The 12,106-nt window shown below is 45.1% G+C and overlaps 1 protein-coding gene across 3 annotated transcripts in view; it reads left to right on the forward strand.

Annotated features, from left to right (window-relative positions):
* Nucleotides 1–12,106, forward strand: part of plxna1b (plexin A1b) — a 191,658-nt gene that overhangs the window by 950 nt on the left and 178,602 nt on the right. The gene's annotated exons all lie outside the window — the stretch shown is intronic.

Here is a 12,106-nt window from a genome sequence, read left to right on the forward strand (position 1 = left end):
GGACCTAAGGGAGGAGTTGTGTTAGATTTCTCTAAGGAGCGGAGGGTGGAGGGCGTAGTGTTTGCTTAAAAATCGATCCCCCTATTAGCTTTGAAATAATTAGAAAATTGTGTTGGTGTGGTGTGAAAAGAGCGTTAATCTGCTAACGAATGGGAGGCAATTTGTGAGCTTTATTATTCGACAGCAATTGAATTCGTCCTTTTGAGCAGGGATGGAGTGGTTAGGGCTGTCTGTGGGTGTGTTGAGTGCGCATTGGTCGTCAGCTATTGAAAATGCTCTCATTGCTCTATCGGATTCTCCTCAGCTCTGTCTTTAAATAATAATAATAAAAAAAAAAACAATTCCGAAAAAAAATAATCAAATCCCGGTTAACCAAATTAGTCTATCCACCCCGACCCCTCACGCTGCACGAATTCATTTATTTTAAACATGTATTCATGAGTCATATTAGATGAGCAGGGGCTTAGACTTTTTTTTTTTTTTTTTTTTTTTTTTTTTTTTAACCATGTTGGGGGGGGGGGGGGGGGGGGGCAGACGAGAGTCTATAGATAAAAATCCCTGCACTGTGCCTCAATTATTTATGTAGGAGTCCTACAGTGTAGCTTCTGTACAGTTAAAGTTAATATAGTAGCAGTGACTGGTGTGTTTCATTTATTGTGGCACCACTTGAACACCCCTACAAGATGCAGGCGATATGTGACTAATGTGAAACCCTTTATCGTAAGTGACGTGACCCAGTTTTGCCCCAGTTCAGTAAAGGAGCAGCTCCCTATTGACAGTTCAATGAAATGACCACCATTCACATGTAAATAATGTGGTATCTGAACCGTGACATGAGTGTTTGTTTAAGAGGTGGTGCCCACACATGGCTTTAACTCATTCAGGCAGATTGACACCCCACCAACCACACAGCACAAGTGTACCTACCGTGTTTAATCACAACATGCTGTATTTATACAAGTGTGTGACTGACAGCGAACAGGGGCAGTAATCTAACCGAACATAGCGAAGACTCTCTTTGTGCTGGGACTTTTTCAAATTTAGCTGGCGCGGGTCTTAAAATGACAAGATGATTGTTGTTCTTGAGAGAAATATTTACGTGATTATGGAGATGATAATAGGATCGTAATGACACGCGTACATGTTTAAACATGTCCAAACATCCACGCTATTCTGACCTGAATCCAGTTGAACCGGAAACAATGTGAGACGAACTCATATCTGGATGATTGTCCCTGAATGCTTTCAAAAGGTTCCCATCAAACCGCTGAGGTCTTCAGGAAATCATTTTGTTTGGTGAAAAAATACAACCTTGTATGGCATTTTACATGAAAGCTGGCAACCCAGCCAGAAAATTACAAGCAATTTGCTTCAATCTTCCCTAATTATGATACAGATCTGCCCCACAATAGACCAGCGGTGTCATGAATTTTCAAAGTCTGCCCCGCCTGCTGCTGTGAAGGGTAAATCTGTGATGTCCAAACTTTGGAATTCGAGCTGACAAGTGCACTTTGCACCCCTCAGGTCCTGCCTTTGTGTGGCTCGCCCCATGTCGCATTCCTCTGGACCTTTCAGTGAGTGGCATATTTAAGGTCTAATTAGATTGTGGACGGATGACAAAGCAGCATGCAGGGCTGTGCTGAAGTGAGAACTGATTGGCGTCTTGGCACGCTGAAAGACTAAATATTTGGTTTTAAAGCATATATTGATGAAGGGTTTAAAAAAAAAGAAAAAAAAAAAAAGGGGGGGGGTGGAATTATAAAGGAGGATTTGAGTGAAATTCCTGCAGACACACGTGGGACACTCTCACTTGGAGTGAAAAACGACTTCACTGGGTCAGGGAAACTGTTTATATATGTGAAAGGACTTTGAGCGCATAGCTGTATTCTTGAGGGTACGCTGCGCTGTGATTCATGGCTTTCATGCGGCAGCAGCGGGCCGATATACAGACGGTGTTCCCAGTCTGCAGTGTGTTTACTGCCAGACTGCAAAATCCAGCTCCTCTTCCAGTGTCCGTTACCCTTTGACTTTTAAAACCAGTGTGACAACCTCAACTTGAGGCATTTCCTCTTCTCGCCTTCCTTCTCTGCCGTCTCTGCTCTCAGGCTTTCTTTCCTCCTCTTCCTCCCTCACGCTCCTCTTGTGTCAGGAGTCTGCTGTTGTCTACCACACCACCTCTCCTACTCTCCCAGTCTCCCTTTCTCTCCCCTACAACCTCACTCCTTGTCTAGTTGCATGCAGGTTCAGTCCTCCTTCCATCTTTTCTCTTTCTGGAGACGAGACTGCACATTCAAGGCCGGCCTCCATCTTCCATTGTCATCCACCCGCTGCTCTGTCTCAGTCCAGACTCCCTTAGCCGCCTTAAAATCTCCCCGATTCACTTCTCCAGTACTTTCTGCTGAGATGATGAGACTTAATAGTTTGTCAGTGGCTGTCCATTGCCGCTCCTTGGTGCAGTGCTCAATGAAGAAGTATTTACTCGTACTGAAAGAAGATCCCCTCTCAAACTGATACAGCGGTTCTAACAGAGTGTCGGGTACGCCACAGTCGAAGCTCTTTACCCTCATGTGTGATTGAGCGCTTTCTTTGCTCGGTGGGGCTGTAATGGAATATCTGTTTTCATATCATAGCCTGCAGGGATGGCATGTTTTTATTACATAAGTTTTCATTTGTGTCAGTCATGCTAAAGAGGTTAGCTGGAGTGGTTGTCACTGGTGCTCTGCTTTAAGTTGCTCTTTTCTTGCGTCTATATTTTGCTCTCTTTTTTTTTTTTTTAACACCTGACTGTATAGTTCCACTGTTTTGATCGTTTCCTTCCCTGCTTCTGTCAAATCCCGTCCTGCCTCTCCGTGGTGCCACCTCTCCGTCTCTTTCTGAGCCGTGGCCCATCCGGTCTCTCTCTGAGTATTTCACTTGGTCTCTCTGGGGTTTGTGTGGTGCCCTGAGGCGAGGAGCCACACAGCAGCAACAATATTAAAACGCACTAAAGAGGGCCCAGCAGCAGGGCTCTATCCGGAGGCCCTGTTGTACACGCATGCAAGCTCACACGCATGCATGCACGCACGCACGCACGCACGCCCACCCACACCCCCACCCACTCACACATACGGGAGTGCAGCTCTCATGGCTCTAACACCTATCCAGCCAACAAGCCTTAATATGAAATAAACTCGCTCGCCAATACCTGGCGGGCCTGTCTTGACTGACTGCTCAAATAGGAATGACCTCCATTTGGCCCAAAATAAGAAGCTGGGATTGAGAGTCTGTGGGCGGTGTTGAACTGCAAAGTGCTGGTGCATTACGAATCATATCAGGAGGTGAGTTTGCAGGTGAGCCAGCAGCATAAACCCTCATCAGTGCCAATCAGAGGCAAATTCAAAGGGAGACTGGGCTGTCTGCAAGTTTCATGACATTTTTAAAAGAGGAGGCTGCGCTCAGGGCTGACAGCTTTATTTTAGTCCCTGGAAACTGCCCGAATTAGAGAAGATGCATGAAGTGAGTACCAGTGTGGAGAAGTTGAAATTGTTTGATGCCTTGACCTTCTTAAGAATACGATTTCTTGTTGCATCCCTCATTTTGGATGCAGCCAAATAAGTATTACCAGCATAGTGGCAGAGCAGAAATATCTTCTGCCAGAAAATGCCTTTTTTTTTTCCCTTGCTTTGAGGAGAGCAGCCTTAGTTTCTGTCTTTGCCGTGCTCATCCAAGTGAACTGTCTGTTATGTATAATTAATTTTCTCCTCTCTCCCAGTTTATTTTTATCGCCCACTTTTAACTGTTTTTTCAAAGGACCCCTCCCCCGCTTCTGTCCTCCGCAGTTCCAACTGAAAGTGACAGCTGCTCGGGTACGGGGGATGCTTTTTGAAGCAGGCACTAAAAAGGCCACTCACTCAAGACGACTTGGAATAGAAAAATCTCTGCCGCTCTGACGGTATCAAAAACATGCCTGCTAATCTGGCTGCAAATTGAAAATAAGCTCCACTGTAGTCTGCGCTGCCTGTTGGGGGAACAAAATTTACATGGTCCCCTTTTGTTCAAAGGCTTGTTGGTTGGTTTGGTTGAAATGTAAAGCAGAGTAACAAGATTGACTTAAGTAGGGCACGAAGAAATTCTCTAGTTCACCGTTTTGCAGGCACTTCCTTTTATTGAGGAGAGCGCCGTGTTGAATTTATTTCCCTATAAAGTAAAATTGTCTGTCTCTCATTTAATTTGTGGAATGGGCTCTCATCCAAACCAAAGAAAAATTGTCATTGGTTGTATTTGACCTTCATTCCCCAGCTTGTCACTGCTTAGATTGAGTTACAGTCCTCCTTAAGGTCCAAAGGTGCAGTATTGACCCCGGTTCCACTTCTGACCCGGTGGCCTTGGGTAGAAAATCCCACCGCTCTGGCAGCTAGTGGGCACAACCTCAGCATATGAGGTTTCCTCTCCGGCATGCTAATGCTCTTGTCAGCATTCTGTCCATCTCTTCTCTGACTCAGACAGGCAGTTTGGGTCCTCGATTTGTGTGGACATAAAAAATGCCCTCTCTCGTTGCGTTTCCTCTTGTGAAGAAGAGCCGCGACTTGCTATCGACCAGGAAGTCACGGTTCCTTCCTGTAACGTAAGACAACACCTATTCTGGTCATCTGTAATTTCTATTGCGAAGGTGTACAGCCGATAGGCGAGATTGCACTTGATATCTTCTGTTATCGTGGTTATTTATATCGTGTAGAAAATGCAGTTATTTGTCTTGGTTAGTTTTTGTAGAGTGAGTCATTCAAAAATAACACTTAAAATCACGTACTATTATAGAACTTTGATCTCAAGTCCGACCTGTGACTTAAAACTAACTTGGAATCAAGTGATGGTGAAGCTGTCGCTCATCGCCTCCACATTCAGTCTACCTCCATCATCATCGGCAGCTTTTTGTTGGCATGCTGTAGTTACGGCATGTTATTTTCTTTTTTGTTGTTCAAAAATGCAACAGTGAATTTCATCGCAAGTACTCTTTATTTTATAAGTGATTTGGTGCATAATCACCAGCTCATTTGTGGTTTCTCTCCATGTTTTCTGTTGCTGTGCCGTCTCTGAGCTGTGGTTGTCTTAAGAGGATGTCACTGCAAGAATTTAAATGTTTTTGTGGGGACATAAAATCTGAATGGAAATGGTCTTTAAACGGATTGTTTTGTTTAAAAAGTGTCTCTAACCTGGTAAGAATGGTAAAAAAAAACTGAAAATGATGAGCTTCAACTATGGTGTGGCACAAGTTCTTTTCACTACTACTGCGTTACTCACACGTTGTGCGTGGTAAAGTGTCGTAGTACATTGTTTATTTCACCTCTTTTTGTTACGATGGAGCAGATATTAGGGTGTAGCTAAGACGGTCACACATCCCCAATGTGTGACTTCCTAACTTTTCTTTCAGCAGAGAACAACTAATCTCAGTGGTTCAGTCGGGAAAAACTCAGATGTTTGAATGGATCGTATCTGGACCAGCCTGTCGGTATCATTGGCAGAAATTGCATGCTGCTGATGCTGCGATCGTCTCAGTTTAGATGAGGGAGCCTACTGGTTGTTTACTGTGCTCACTAGAGTCTGTCTGCCTCTTCAGGCATGTTTGGCTTGTTAATGAGAACCACTGTGTGAGAGAGGAGGCAGCGCACTGTGGGTGTGTGCCTGTGCATGTATTTGCATTGAGATAAGCAGTGCATCGTTGATGATGTGCGCACTGTATAGAGGATACTATCTGAACGTGTTTGTGAGTGTGGGGGCTCCTCGTGTTTACTGTAAGGTAATGCTCTCCTCTGTGGTGGAGGAGATGAAACAGGGAAGAGTTTACATGGGCACATAGCCATTTATTGTGGTGATTAATGTTAATGGTGCAGCAACTCGTAATTGCTCTCTTCTTTTTCATCCCTCTCGTCTTCATTCCTGTCTTGCCTCCTTCGTCCTTCTCCTCCTGCATCACACACTCTCCTGGTTTGGGAATCTTAAATAATTCAGATGCTCCATACTCCCCAGCCCTGTAAATAAGACTAATAGAAGGTGGGCTTTTGAAGAGAGCCACTTGCCCAGGGAAAGCATGGCTGTGGGCTAGCCTATAAATCAGCTAGTTGCCTGCCTGGCCCCTTTATTGTGGCTGTGTGGTGGACTAACCAGCAGTAACCTCCATGTTAGCGGAAGGAAGGGCGACTCATTCCAGAGAGGTCAGCAGTTTTGGTGGCGTTGCCCTTGAGGCAGTGGTGGGCATTGAGAAGGTGTGCGCACATCTGTGTAGGACACAAGTAATATCACTCCCTCTCTCCGCTCCCTTAGTTGCATTTTGGCTTGTGTTTGTGTGACACAGACAAGGACACACGCCATGGCTCATAACCCATACACTCTGATGTCAGCACCTGTGTGTGATTACCAGATGGAGAGGAGTGCTCATTTATTCATTTTGTTTACCACTCGGTTTTTCCCCTGAGTGCTTGGCACTCATTACATGTCGGCTGGCGCTTCTGGCTAGTTTGGTGTGCTTGGTGAGGTCTCATGTGAGCCGACTCATCACAGAAAACCAGTGAATAGTGGAAGAAACAGTTTGGGTTTTCAGAGTAACAGAATGAGCAGTTAGCCTCCTTAAATCCATTCTGCAATCCCACTTCAGCTGCAGAAAGACAGGTAGATTTTGTGTAGCTTTAGCCCTAAATCACTTTGGAGCCCTTCCCAGCTTCTCACCTCCCCACATTTAACGCTAAGCAGCCAATTTTCTATATCAGGGGCAAGTGGTATCTGTTAGGTTTTGGGCCCGCTCAAAAGTTTCCTAAGCTCTGACTAAATGCAGTATTACTTCATTTGAAACTTTAGCTCAGATGAAACATGATTTCTCATAGTAGCAGATTTCCAAAACAACCACAGAAGTGCTATTGTAAAAAAAAATGAAACAAAAGTAATCCTGCAAACCTGTTGTTCCTACTGCGAACTTACTCTGCGCCCCAAATCACATTGATATGTCCTCATCTAGGAAACTTTTAGAGTCATGACATCTGTTGCTCTGTGCTTATGGAGAAGCTAAATTCAAGTTGTCAAAGAAAAAATGTTGTCTGAAATGCCTCCTAAAAACGGTGCTGAAGCAGTGTGGAATATCCTCCTCCCTCTCCCACCGGCCTTTTTTCTTTCCACAGCCTCTTTGTCAGCACTCCTTTGTATTCTTCTCAAAGGGTTAAAGAGGGAGAAGTGATGAGTAGCCTGCTGAGTCTGGCCTCTATTGTATGTTGGCATTGTGCCACTGCATAGCATAGCAACTATAGACACAGGTACAAGGGACTTTTCTGTATTCACAGCATCTACAGTTACCCAGTAATACTAACCTCACCTGAGGCAAGGCAATGCAAATACCACCAACACTCAATGCAAAATGGCCTGATTCAGATAAGGTTAAAAATATTTTCATTTGCTTATCATTGTTTCACTTTTGGCCTTCACCCTCACAGCTTGATCAGCTTGGAACGCCTTCCTAACATGTAAAAACAATATTATTTGGAGGCTCCAAACAGATTCTGTTCTTCTCCTCCCTCAGTGGAAACATGTGCTGGAGGACCATAAAACGTTTCCCTCCCTTTCCTCCCTTACATAGCTTGTTAAGGGGAAAACCACTCGGCGGCTGCATGTTGCGTAGAACATTGGTGACTGCTCAGGCTAATTCTTTTAGCAGACCTGGGTTACCTCCAAAGGCAAAAAAAAAAATCCTCGGGGTGCTTTTAAGTCGTCTCTCCCTCCTCGACCCCCTGCGGAGAAAAGGCAAGCAGAGCAGGGGGACTCTGGGAATAAGTGCTCCAGGCCAGACAATGATGGACCGCTGGGGAGGGGATGGGGTGCAGGTTGTAGCCAGAAATAGAAGAAGAGCCAGAGGTGGAGGAGGAGGGGGGAGTCTTGCAAACTGGAAGGAGGGGAGGTCAAAGGTTAGACTGATCCCTACTTTAAAGGTGGAGTGGAGGTTTTATTGCCAGGGCTCTCTTGTTGCTTTTTGCCCAGCCTGGGGTGAGCCACTGAGGTGCTACTGCGTCACGGAGGAGGGGCGCTTAGGTGGCTGTGAGTGTGAGCAACACACTGCTGTCCCGTGATGGCTCCAGTTGTGCTTGGTGACCCCTGACCCTGACCTCTTCTCCCCCTACCAAGAGCTGTCACATAGGTCAGTGGCATGCCAGCTCCCATGTGAAGAGAGGTACAGCAGTGAGGAGTGTCTGTGCCACAGCTGGTAGATTTCCTGGTGGATAAGGAGGCTGAGCAGCCAGCAAACGCGAAGGAATGCGTCAGCCATACCATTCGTTTCAAATGAAATGGAGTGTGTAACTTGTGACTGGTGAGCTGATGCATGTGAGCTGGGAGGAGTAGCTTCCTTTCTCTGCAAGTCTTTCTCTCGTGGGACTGTCCTCCCTCCTTGCCACACCACGATCCACGATTTCCTTGGTTTCCATTGCAAGTGAAGGAATGTGGTTGTTCTGGTTGATCAGCTCAGCTTTTCATTGTTGCTGGAGTGTGACCTCATTTGGCACTTGAGACCAGCGTGACATGGCCCCTGGTGCACAAGTAGACTTGCTCCGCCTGCCCTCTGACACATGACAGATAGTATTTGTCCAACTAGCCCTTCAGGCAAGACCGAATGTTGAGTGTAGCTTCAAAATGACTGTACAAAAACTAGGATCAGTTTTGCAGCAGACAAACAAAGCAAAAAAAATTTAAAATGTTCCGACTATATATATCATCAAGCATCATGTAGACATATTTCAGAGCCACGGCCACATGGGCTGTTTGCAAAACATGGCACAAGCTGTTTTTAGATCATTGAAGAGGCACACCTCGTCCTGCCCTCTGCAGTCACTGCTGCAGTCAGACTTGGCCACAGCACAGACACATTTTCAAAAGTAGCCCATCTCCCAGTCTGCTTGTAACTGCATCTAGATAAAAGCCTCCAGTGTTTGGATTTGTGAAAGGGTGGGATCGGAGGAATCTGAACAAAACGATGCCAGAGCCTGCACCTCGGCCAGAAACAGCTGAGGGAAAAGAATAAGACAGGCGAAGAGTGAGGGAGGGAACTTGGCAGCACCGGCTAATGCATGAACAGTAACAAGGCAGCTCCCTCGCACTGAAGAATAATAAATAATCTTGTTGCAGAGAGGAGCTCTTGTATGCAGGGCGAGGTGGAGGAGAGAATGTGGGGAAAGGGGGATGACAACAACTGAGAGAAGCTGGTTCAAACTTTAATTAAGGACTGAACACAGCATTGGAACAGCTGCTGTAGCTTGCGCCACCCGGCCACTCTGGCTTTACAGCTTTTTTTTATTTGGAAGCCAAACAGATGTTATGAGGGGGGTGGCGATTTTATCGGACAAGAGGGTTGGTTTCAAGGAAGAGGAGGAAATTAAACTCACCACTCAGAGACCACTGACATTCAGGTGAGAACTGCCCTGTCTGCAGACGGCATATCTGTGTGTATCTATGTGTGTGTGTGTGTGTGTGTGGGGGAGGGGGGGGGGCTCGGCAGTTACAGTAGAAGGGGCCTGTTGGAAGTTAATGGGAGAAAGACGTGGGTCAAATTTCAGCAAATCAGTGTTAATGTCGGCTGGTCACGGATATTGTGATTTTAGCTTTGTAATATTATGTTAGGTACCCCACACTGCAGCGTTAAAGACTCCGTGAGAACCACAGTAACCTGCATTTTCCACCCGTCATGTTGCCTTCTGTCCTCTGTACGGCTTCATTTGCCACTGGAAGCGTTTCAGAAGTGAAGTGTTTTGTCTGCCCAGTTTTTTTTACTTCCTGATTCTGAATTTTTTTCTTTATTATTGTGCTTCCAAGGATAATAACATTTCCAAATCCTTTATTTATAAACTATATTTTGTAAATTAGTGCTAAAAAAAAGATACTTTCGTGAATATTGTGGAGCACTTGCTGAATATTTTTTTTTTTTTTTATACATTAGCATAGTAGATATAGCTACAACTCAAAGTTTAACCAATCAATCAGCTCAGTGTGGACCAAAGCCGAAAACTGGGTAAAATTCTAATAAGTTAGGACAAATTTTGGAAGTGAACCCACAGATTTTGATAAGATTTGTTTGTGTAATTATGATATTCACTTTTGTTAACATTGTTTAGCTCTATCCCATCATGTCTGATTTAATGCAGAGCTTTGAGCTGCGCTTAACATTTGTGGTCAGCGTTGAGGTATGCCAGCTATGTTCAGTGGAGCCGTGTTATACTTTCAGGTGCTATTCACACCCGCCTGCTCTCTGTGGAGTTTCAGTCTCTCCCTCTGATCCAAATGTCTGTCATCATCAGCCTGGTGAGATCCTATTTGGTCAGGCTCGCTCACCTCCCTTATCTGAGTGTCTGTTTCTCCCCTCTCTCTCCCTCTTTCTCTCGCTGTCACTCCTATGGAGGATGTGATGAAAATGGCTGTTTAATCATGCAGAGAGGTCAACCAATCAAAGGGCCTGGAGTGATTTAAAGGCCTATTCAGAGCACAGCTGGAGGGAGAGGGAAAGGGAGGGCAACAGCCAGAGAGAGAGAGAGGGATTGGGGTTTCACTGCTGTATGCCGCAGGTCACCTCTCATCCACTTACCCCTGCTCTCATCTCACTAATAATTGTCCCTGATAGATTGATGTATAGGTGCAGAGATGAGCAGGTAGAGGGCGGCCAGGCAAAGAGATGCGCTTGTTGGTGAGCCGACCTGCTTGTGATGATATACGCATACACACCAAACCGCGGCGTCGACCCACGTCTTTCTCCCATTAACTTCAACAGGCCGCTTCTACTGTAACTGCCGAGGCTCTCCCTCCCCTCACACACACACACACACACACACACACAGAGATATGCCGTCTGCAGACAGGGCAGTTCTCACCTGAATGTCAATGGGTGAGAATGACAGATGGTTGGGAGGAGCAGGGGAAGTAAAGGCAGACAGAAACACAGACTGTCTCCTGTTTTAAGCTCCTTTGACACACATACATCCTCTCAAAGTCCCTGGCATGAAGTTTATGATACACACATTATATGTGTGCTCAAACCATGTTCCGCCATTTCTTAACATATGTGTCATTGTTGCTCACATTACATTAAGCGAAGCAGAATTTTACAAGCATTTCTGTGGATTTAACATAGAAAGCTCATTTCAATGTCTTTAAAGCAGTTACAAAAATGTTTTGACACTTTGGATTCAACAAAGCAGAACGTGTTTTTATGTGGTCACTTTCTGAAAAGTTAATGCAACAAGTCCTATTTCTCTGGAACTATAAAGAAGAGTAGAAATCGCGGCTGATGGGGTCAGAAAGTTGATACCTGCTGTACTCTGGCTGTAGAAACTATTATATTAATTATTCAGTTGCCGTAGTAGTGACCTCCATGTACCAGCATTTACCGGGTCTGAGCCCACAGACATCCCAGGTTATGAGCAGGTTCAAGAGCCAAGAACTAATAAGTCATGTGGACCTACAGACATCAGCAGCAGCAACAGATATCAGTTACTTTCTCACCATCATTTTATCTCAAATCAAATGTTTTACTGATAAAACCTCTAATGTTTCTGCCACAGTTTGTTCCTGTACGATTTCTGTAGGATGCACTCAAACATGACGTGATGGTCTCTCAGAGCCGAGGCAAAGCCAGATGTTGTGAAAAGATGTCTCTTGTTACTATATTAGAAAGGTGGTTGATTGCTGTTTTGAATGTAGACTTTCAAATTCTTGCAGTGAGCAACCTTTCGCTCGCTCGACCAGAGCATCTTGTGTATTTTTTTCACCCCAGAATCACAAAGAAAGATTGAAGGGAATTTCTCTTGGTCCTGACAGGGGCATTGCCTGATCAACTTTATTGAGTCAACAGTATTGACTTTAGCTTCTGTTCAAGTGTCACCCTGACATGGCAATTTTCCACAAGGTTTCTGGGTGAAGCTAAATGTTTCAAAGGGATGTCTGTCACTCCTGCCTTGTATTTTCTGCCTGTCTGTCTTCGTTGTTGTCCTCTTTTTTCTTCAGTGTTTCTCGCAGCAAGCGGAGTGCTGGTTAACTCACATCAGCTCTACACTGTGACAAATCATACAAAGTTGATATTTGGCTGCTTCCAGCTCAATTAAATTTACAA

Source organism: Embiotoca jacksoni, unplaced genomic scaffold, assembly GCF_022577435.1.
Source record: "Embiotoca jacksoni isolate LCO1_2020_lvr unplaced genomic scaffold, fEmbJac1.0.p SCAF_1, whole genome shotgun sequence".
NCBI lineage: Eukaryota > Metazoa > Chordata > Actinopteri > Embiotocidae > Embiotoca > Embiotoca jacksoni.